Source organism: Capsicum annuum, unplaced genomic scaffold (assembly GCF_002878395.1).
Source record: "Capsicum annuum cultivar UCD-10X-F1 unplaced genomic scaffold, UCD10Xv1.1 ctg3647, whole genome shotgun sequence".
In the NCBI taxonomy this organism is placed as follows: Eukaryota; Viridiplantae; Streptophyta; class Magnoliopsida; order Solanales; family Solanaceae; genus Capsicum; species Capsicum annuum.
The window spans coordinates 1,037,780-1,048,004 of NW_025843459.1; the positions used below are offsets into that span (position 1 = coordinate 1,037,780).

Here is a 10,225-nt window from a genome sequence, read left to right on the forward strand (position 1 = left end):
CATCAAACTATAGACTCATATTCACCTCAATATAATGGAATTACGGAAAGGAAAAACTGAAACTTGAAGGAAATGATGAATTACTTACTAATAAGTTCAGGTTTACCGCAAAATTTATAGGGTGAAGCTATCATTTCAACTAACTGAATACTCAATAGAGTACCCCATAGTAACACACAATATTTTTATTAGATTAATTTAGCCTTTTATTAATAACCAACAATGTATTTACATTAAGTGGACCAACCAACTTTTATTTGAACTATTCGTTAATAGGCCAACCCATTCTTAAAATTACACGACCCACCCTTTCTATTATTACATATAAAACAGTATATAGGTTTCCTAAACCTATTCTCCTTCTTCTTCGTCGCACATCTGGTTTCTTTAGCTAAAAACTATAGTCTTTCATTATCTAGAATATTAAGTTTTTGATTCTTCTTCTATGGGTTATCAACCAAGTGCCATGGTTTGCAGTTGCTTATGTGATTATCAGCTCTCAAAAGTTGGTACTTCCTTCTTTTTTGTTTTCTTCTCTTACTCTGGTTCTTCATTAATGGCTACTTATAATATCTTGAGGTGCGTTCTCTGATGGATGGGATGAAGCTCCTCATTTTATTCTGCATTGAAGGAATCAGGACCCTGGATGCTATCTGAGTTCTCTGTAAGTACTATCCTTTCAACTTTCTAAATCTTTTTAGCTTTCCATCATCCTTACTCTACTTGTCATGCTCTTCCTTGTAGTTTTTGATGGTATGGAGATACTGGAATTCTTGGAATCGTATGAAAGTAGACTGACTTAGTTTATCCAGGCGTTTCACACGACAACATATTCCCTGACCTTCTCCTTTTGCTGAGAGTCCTTGTTGAAGGTTGTGGTAGAATAGGCTAGGAAATTGTTTGTGTAGTTTTCTCATTGTAAATATTCTACTATGCATTTGTGATCACTGTAGCTTGCTCGCTGATGTACTCTCTTGTTGCTCTTATCCTTATTTATTGACATTGTAATTTGTCACTATTTAGTATCTTTATACCTCGTGACTATAATTGATGAAAGTTTGTGATTGTAAAATCTCCACTGTTAATGGCTAGATTAGTTAAATAATCTGCCAACTGATTACCGTCCATAATATGTTGATATTGAACTTGCTTGCTCTGTATTAACTTCCATATTTTCTCAACATAATCTGTTACATGCCAAGGATACTCCCATTCCATGCTTTCTACATCAGCATTGAATTAGATTGTATGATTAGTTTCACCTTCTGTGTTACATTAGCATGAACAGTTGCATATAAAATCGCCTTAGCTTCTACTTCCACATTAGAAGTATCATCCATTTTAGCTTCTTCTGGATAGGCTAGATCCCATCCTTATTCCTTACACAAAAAGCATAAGAACTGACCCCTAGATTGCCTCTAGATTCCCCATTAGTATTATAAATCACCCAACCAGCTTGAGGAAAACTCAACATGATCTTTGTAATCTTTATTTTAGGATTCCTTCCTTGTAACTCTTTAAGAATATCTGGACAGCTACTAAGAAAAGTTCTTCTTGGGCTTCTTACTTTAAGTAATAGACACACATTTCTTTTAACATTAAAGATTAGCTTATGCACAAACATTATTTTCCCTCGTGCTTCAAACTTTTTCTTCTCTTCCATAGTTCCCATGTAATCATACTTGGGATGGATTGATAATAAGGATTGAATATTCCCTTGACTTCCTTTGTCCACCAATAATGAATGGTTTCTGTAAGTGATAATCCTTGAATTAGAATACTTGAACTTAAAGAAAAGTAGGACTAAGTCCTATTAGCTAAAGATGATCCAAGAAACACATGGGAAAATATTTCTTAATCAGGCTGCATGAAACACCAACATTTAATAGGTCCTTCAACCCCCATCTTCTTATTAGAGCATCTACTGGCACCTTTCCTCTACATATTCTCCACGTTAAGAATGCCATTTTGAATAGTAGAAATTTTACCCATATAGAATTATATATAGCATTTCTTTCTTTCCTCTACCTGATATACTCTAATGCCGATTTCACTATGAATTTTCCAGAAGTTTCCAACCTCTAAATAGGGATATCCAGTCCATCTTTTCAATTTTAGGCCTTATTCTAGCCTTAATATATGTAACAACCTCCATATGTAGTATCTGCATTAGTAATTGGTCATTCTATTGAGTACCAGCAATTAGCTCCCTAACCTGCTGCAAGCTTTCTGTACCTCTCTGCATCTAAAACATGTTAGATAAATTTTCAATATCTGTCCAGTTATCAAGTCATATATTAGCTTTTCCCCCTTTGATCCTCCATAAAATTTAGTGATCAACCAGATCTTTGGCCTGCAGCATTTTTTTGACAATTGGGAACCAGCACTAAGCTTCTAGTAGATTTCATTAGGATGTTGTTTTCTATAGTATTTGTTATGTATGAACCAACTCCATATAGAGTCCTTAGTTCTGAAATTCCACCATAGCTTACAAAAAAAATCATAGAAACATCTTGTAACCTTCTGAAACCTAGTCTTCTTTCCTCAACTGGATAGCATAATGAGTTTCACCACACCCAGTGTCTATATTTCCCCTCAATATGGTTGCCCTAGAAAAACTGAGCAAATATTCTTAGAATAGCAGACAAGATAATAGTTGGAGGATTCAGGATAGAAAGATAATGGATAGGAATGCTATGAAGTACACTCTTTATTAGGACAACCCTACCACCATATGACAGTAGTTTTCCTTTCCACCCTCGTAATTTACTGCTAATCTGATGCATAATAGGCTGATAGAAATATTTATTCTTCCTCATATATAAAATAGGATACCCTAAGTATGTAAATGGAAACTCCCTTCTATTTATAACTATAGGTACTTCTGTTATTATCACACTTCCTTAAGACACTCCTTTGTGCATGTAAATTGCACTCTTCTCTTTATTAATCTTCTAGCCTGAAACCTTTTCATACTTATCAAGAGTATCTGTTACCTTCTACTGAGTATTCAAATAAGCTTTAATAAGGCTAATCATGTTATCAACAAAGGAAAACTGGTTGAACTTTGGACTCCCCCTAGGCATCCCAAAAGGTTTAAACTCTTTAGTAGATAACAGTGCTTTAAGAGCCTTGTACACAACCTCAACTTCTAGTATAAAGAGTGTAGGTGATAATGGGTCTCTTTTATTTAAACTCCATGTTGACTAGAAAAATCCTATTTGCTACCCATTCAACAGTATGGAATACTAATTGTTACCAAGCAATCTATACACCCTATCAATTAACACTTCAGTAAAGACTATTTTTCTAAGAAATTTAGTGAGAAACAACCAGTTCACTCGGTCTTAAGATTGCATCATGTCTAGCTTTATGACTGTTAGGAATTTTACCTCTTCTTCTAATCTCAGTGATAATCTCCTGTACCATCAGTATATTATATGCAATACTCCTTTCTTGGATAAAATCTACTTGTTCTTCAGATATAACTTCTAGTAACACCTTCTTAATTCTCTCATGAAGAATTCTAGGGAATTTTTTTTCACAAAATTGCTCAATGAGATAGGTCTGAAATTAGAGAATGTGTTAATTACTAGCTTCTTAGTTAGAAGAACCAAATTTGTATGAGTTACAAATTTTGGTAATTCATACCCATAAAAAAAAAACTACCATTTTGTACAAATCTTCCTTGATTATTTCCCAAGCATCCTGAAAGAATGCTCAAATCATGCCATATAGTCCTGCGTACTGCTTCTATTCAGACCCATTACAACTTCTTTTACCTCTTGCATTTCAGGAACTCTATGAATATCTACATTTTTCCTTTTATCTATAATAGTAAGAAGTTCTTCCAGTATGTGAAAGTTATTGTTATCTTCTTATTTAACAAATTGCTTCTGATAGAACTGTGTAGAAGCTTTTGCAATTTGATTAGGCTTATCCAAACATTCTCCATCGTCATTTTGAATTCTATTCAACTTGAGCCTATCTATTCTATCTTTAACGAATATGTGAAAGAATTTGGTGTTTCTTCCACCATCCTTAAACTAATCCATTCCAGCCTTCTACCTCCAGAACTCCTCCTCCCTTGTAAGTTGTAAATTTACCTCAACCTATGTTTTGGAAAATCACTCTCTATGAGCAGCTGATGGATGGTCCTCAAATTGATTTTCCCTGACCTTAATAACTTCTTCCAAGGTAGAAATTTCATAGAAGATGTTACCAAAGCACTCTTTGCGCTATTTAGTCAAAGCAGTCTTCACCCTTTTCATCTTGTGATGAAACAAAATTAAAGGATTGCCCATGACATCAGTCATCCAGTTATCTTGTATAACTTTCATGCAAGACTTCTCTTTTAGCCACATATTAAGAAACCTGAATGGTTTGGTAAAACACTTCTTCACAGTACGAAAATTGATTTTTAAAAGAGTGTTATCAGATCCACTCCTAAATAAATGTTCTACTTCCAGCACTGGAAATATATGATGCAGTTTCTCTTCAATCAAAACTCTGTCAAGCCATTCAAAAAAGAATTTCTCATAGGTTCTTCCATTCCACCAGGTGAAGTTAATCCCCTTAAACCCTTGATCTTCCATATTGCACACATTAATACATTGTGTAAAATCTTCTATTTCTGCAATTGTTACTGGCAAACCTCCCAACTTCTCTTCCTTAGTAGTAATAACATTGAAATCCCCATCTATTAACCAAAGTTCTTGAATTTGTTGAACTAGGTCTTCAAGTGATTCCTATAATACTTACCTCTCCCTTTGTGTATATTTAGCATAAACTAAAGATACCAGTACTATAACCCCTGCTTCATAATTCTCCAATTTCATTGTGAGCTGCCATTCTTCTTAAAAAATTACAGTACACATAATATTAGATTCCATAAAGGACCAAATCTTGCCAAAAGTATTAGTTATTACTACCTGCATTCCCAACCTTCATTTGTACTCTTCAATGTTTTTAATATCTTAAAAAGATTCCATCAGTCCAGTAACGTCAAACTAATAGCTTTTATGCATTGTAATTAGTCTAGTAAAAGCCCTTTATGTATTGACTAATCTAATATTCCATATGGAGCATTTATTTCAACTTATTCTTCATGGAACTCCTTTCTGCATTGAACTTGTTGTAGCACCATTTTGTTTCTTCTTTTGAATCCTTATTTTGCTTTTAATCTATCTATCTACTTAGGAGATAGATTACCTTCAATTCCTACTCTATCAATAGTATCCTCCAAATCATCTTCATCTATCACTGTATTATCTTTGTTACTGCATGCTAGTTGTTTTTCCACCTGAATCGCTAATGGCATAATATCCTCCATTACTTCCATAGCATCTTTGTCTCTTTTTGATTATATTATAGCTAATTGTATATTTTATTTATCCTTACCTTCTGGGACTTGTTAACTAGCTGTTGCAGAACTGCATCCAATTCTTTCTCATCATCTTGAGTTTGTTTGCTCGCTTTATCCACACTTATCACCTTTTTCTTGTCTTTATTAGGTTTAGCAAAAGTATTAGTAACCCAGTCTTTTATACTCTCTTTCGTTATATGTTGGTTTTCCACTTTATCCCCTTGTTCACTTTTATTATTTTCCACATTAGCCTATTTCTCTGTAAGTGCCTCAAAGGTATTAGATATTGGCATCATGTTTGCTTCATCCTTCTCTACGTCCCCCTAAATGTGCCCAAATTTGTATTTTTTATTCTTATTCTGCCTCGTAAGCCATTGTTGTTTATACATCCTCATTCTTCTTTATGTATTGTTCTCTATTGCTGCATCAGTGCCTTTGTTGGCTTTATTCTGAGCTTTAGAATCATCTTTATTCTTCCCATCCTTCTTTTCCATTAACTCTAGATGCACATTCCAACATGAATTTTCATCATGCCCTTGTAAACACCATTCCTTGAAATACGTAGGCTTATAATCATATTGAATATGTATCTATTTGAATTTGATTTCTCGAGTAACATCATCCTTTTTCATTAATCCTAACTCTCTTTGATAGATTAGCAACAAGATCCACTTCTACCTTCACTAGTACATAGCTTGGCCTAATTTGTTTTTTAGTAGCCATATCCACTGTTAATAGTCTCCCTACTGCTAAATCTATTGAAAAAATAGCTTTCTTTGCAACAAAATTTGGTGGTAAATCTGGCATTGAAATCTAAGCAACTCCTATAGTTGTTTCTACGTCAGGCTTAAACAAAGGATCCTATTTTAGGGTTCTTATCTGCCATAGCATGTCTTTGGCTTTGATATAAAAGGCAGTTGTAGACATTAAGTTGACATAGTCCTCTAGAATGTTCAACCTAATAATAATATATCGCACATCCAATACTCAAATATTGGAATCCCCTTTTATACTACATAGTACTGGTATTTGTTTTCGTAGCTCCATTATGTCAGGTTTTCCATAAGAGAATTAACCAATGAAAACAAATTACAAATTCTCTTGTATAATCAGATCACTTATTTCTAATTATTTCCATATGATACTAGGTTCACCATGGTGGAATTAAACATGGTGAACCTAGTATAATATGGAAATCATTAGAAATAAGAGATCTGATTATACAAAAGAATTTGCAATATGTTGTCATTGGTTAATTCAAAGTTCGTGCGTCTGAACCTATGATATGAGACATCATAGGGCAAAAGAAAGAGTATGCGTCAGTACTTTGAATGTACTGGTATGCTAAGTAAGGTAGGCTGATATGCAAAGGTTCAAATGCATGAACAATAACTGACTGAATAATATGAATATAACTGGATGAGAGTCTATGTATAACTGGACTGCTGAAAATATTGATGATGCATTATTGTACATACATCTATATACATATATATACTATAACTGAGATTATGTTGAACTTAATGCTGAGTACTGATAACTGCATTACTGGTAACTGGGTGACTGTTCTGATAGTCCTTATTCTGTAGAATAACTGAGTTCTACTCTGTACTAGGTGACTGTGTCTGATAGTCCTAATTCTGAAAACTGGTTTGAGGTTTTATACTAAGTCTAAAACTAAAATTTTAATTGTGGGAGTGTTCATCTAACCGACATACCCCGATTATAAACTGAGTTAGGATCCAACCAGTGATCCCAGTTGGAAGGGTGTTAGCACCTTGCAAAAGGATACTAACAATGGCTATGAGTTAACCCTATATAGTAGGAAGACATTTCATCAACCCCCACTGGCAGGAAAAATCGTACAAGAAGTATCAGCCTTTATCTGGCCTGAATATATCTCAACCTACGCTGGCAATGTAGTTTTGTAACATAGTGATTGCTACTAATGGTCAAAATGGTCAAACCCTTCACTGGCAAGAATACCCCCATCCCTAGGTTCGCTTGATGCTGATTACTACTACCAACGGAACATGTACTTATTTGATTTCTAGAATGTACTAGGCTTGACTGGATTGTTACTGATCGCACTAACTGATTGTACTAGACTGAGTTCACTGAGTTCTATTAACTGGTTAAATATATTGAGTTTTGTAACTAACTGAGTACTGCTGTACGTGACATCGCTGAGACTATTCTAAAACTACTGTAAATCTATGTAAACATCTAGTATGTCGGGTATTACATACCCCCAGGACTCAATACAATAGATAGTAATAACCTTGCACAACCTTGAAAGCATGGTAACTAGTCACTTTGTCACAATTCATTCATTGAGGAATTTTAGCAAAACACTTGTGTGGCATGAACTTGTACACATACTATTATGTTATTATTTCACTATTCTACTCACATGTACATTATATCAAACACTTGGGGCGCATAGTTTATACACATAATACCAGTCAATATGCAAGCATCATGATCACGATTCCAAACTCACAAATTCAAGAGTTTCCAAAATAAAAGTACATGGTACTACACACATGCTATTTAGTTCACATGAATTCGGTAATTAATCATGGATAAGAACCCAAATAAAATCATAATCATGAATACAATTTAACTAAACTTGGAATTCAGGAAATCAATTATCTTGAAATTTTTAAAGAGGTTCTTGAACTCCAAGGATGGAAGGGAACCCTTGGATGAACACCTAACATACCTTGATTGTTAATTTCGTTGAGATTGGAGGGTAGTTGTTGAGGCTTGATTCTTGAACTTGATGAAGCTAGGGCTTATTCTTGAGAGGATTTTGTGAAAAGGATGAGAAATTATGCTATTTGGGGCTTTAATCCCGTGTTATGGACATATTGAGTGAAGGAAAAATGACCTATTTGCTCTTAAAAATCTAAAAAAAAATGGAAAAAATTACTCGGATCAGACTGGCCAGGGCGCCGCGGGCTCATCGCCCTAATCCTCTGTTTTTGATTTTCAAACACACCCTTATGTTTGTCCAAAAATTGCAAAACTCACCTGAGATATACTATTGACTTCTCCGATCATGAATCAACTCAAAACGAACTTTCTAAGGTCGGGAAGGTCTTAAATAAATTCCTAAAAGTTTGAGGGCTTTAGATATGACTAACTCCTGATACTTTACTGAAATTTATTTAAGTCTAGGACCTCTTTTTTCATGTTTTAGTGGACTCAAATGATTAGGATTCTGCGGGATCTTGCAATATCTCCCCCTTGGGAACATTCATCCTCGAATAAGACTAACTAAGCTGAGAATACTAATAGACTGAGCTTACCTACTGAAAATGCATAATTAAAGCATGACTAAGTTCTGAAGATATGACGCATGACTGAGCTATTTCATGAAGGTATACATGATATGAGAATGCTATGCAACTAAATCGATACAAAGTTATAAAGAAAATCTGAGCGTGGAACTGAGTAAATTCAAGGAAAACTGTTACCTTGAGTTGAGTCTAAGTTTGCAGAGAAGAGGTGAGGATACATGGTCTGCATATCTGCTTTTGCTTCCAGAGTATCTCCCTCTCCTTCTCCTTATTCTTAGCCTCTTTTATCATCTGAGCATGGATCATGAACCAAGATATGTCCATCTTTATAATCAGTACTGCGGTCCTACATTCCTTGACCACACTGCTAGACACACCTAACACAAACTAACTTATCTTAGATCTACTATCTGCTACCACATGAGGGGCATATTTGGCTAACTGAGTAAACTTGAGGGAATACTCTTTTGCTGTCATGGTGCCCTATTTCGAATTAATAAACTCTAAAACCTTAGCTTTCCTCAAATTCAGTGTGAAGAACCTATCAAGGAAAGTAGTAGCAAACTCCTCCCATTCTATGGGCCCTGCATCAGTGCCCCTATCCACCTTCCACTTCTTAAACCATGAGTGAGCCACATCCTGCAAATGATATGCAATCAACTCAACACTCTCACTAGAAGTCACCCCCATAATATCCACAACTTTATACACCTAATCAAGGAATTTTTGTGAGTTCTCATCTGACTTAGATCTGCTAAATGATGAAGGATACATTTGGGTGAAGTCCCAAATTCTTGCTGCAGTAGTATTGATGGGTTGGCCTGGAAGATAGTTGGACCTTCATTCTAGGCTACTACATAATGAGCAAGAGTGGTGAAGCTGCTCTGAATTCTACATGGAAAACATGCTCATCCAAGGGATCTGGCTGGATAGGCGGAGGTACTGGCTAGTTTCAAGTACTTCTTCTGTTAGTCTTTTTGGGAGATATATTCTGTAAACAGAAGGAAACATTGGATTAGGCAATGTGTTTAACTTGAGCTCATGTGCACTCGCACGATATGAATACTGAAAGAAGGGAACTTGTACCAAAAATGCTTCATAGCCTCTTGTCCAAAAGTGTGGTGCGCTGCATATTCATACACAAAACACTACTAGACGAGGCTTTCAGACTCCCTAGGACTCTATTGAACCTGGCTCTAATACTAAGTTTGTAACGCCCCGAGTCTGCACCCCGAACGTCCCACGGTGCTCATAATCCCGAAGGACCACAAGCTAACCCATGACATGTAACTACTGCAATAACTGAGTAATAACACTAAAATAATGCATAAAATAGGCTAAAGTTGCCTTAAAGTTTATAACTAAATCAAATACTGATAAATAAATATTGAAAACTGAACATCTGTCGGAAACAATCTAATATGAAAGCCTCTAACTATCTGAAGATGGAGTTGATGGGATAAGTCCCCAACTAACTCCGAATACTAAAATATACTAAAATACTAAAATGACAACTTTGTCCTCAAACTATGACGACTCACCATTATATCTGTCA

General features: G+C 35.2%; 1 long non-coding RNA gene across 2 annotated transcripts; it reads left to right on the forward strand.

Moving 5' to 3' along the window:
- Nucleotides 1-307: 307 nt before the first annotated feature.
- On the forward strand, nt 308-1,072 carry LOC107857314. Of its 2 annotated transcripts, XR_001670836.2 has the most exons (3): nt 315-505; nt 580-664; nt 745-1,072. It is a non-coding gene; the product is annotated as an uncharacterized LOC107857314 (long non-coding RNA). The 2 variants fall into 2 exon arrangements; XR_001670835.2 differs by having other exon boundaries at nt 308-664.
- Nucleotides 1,073-10,225: the final 9,153 nt, after the last annotated feature.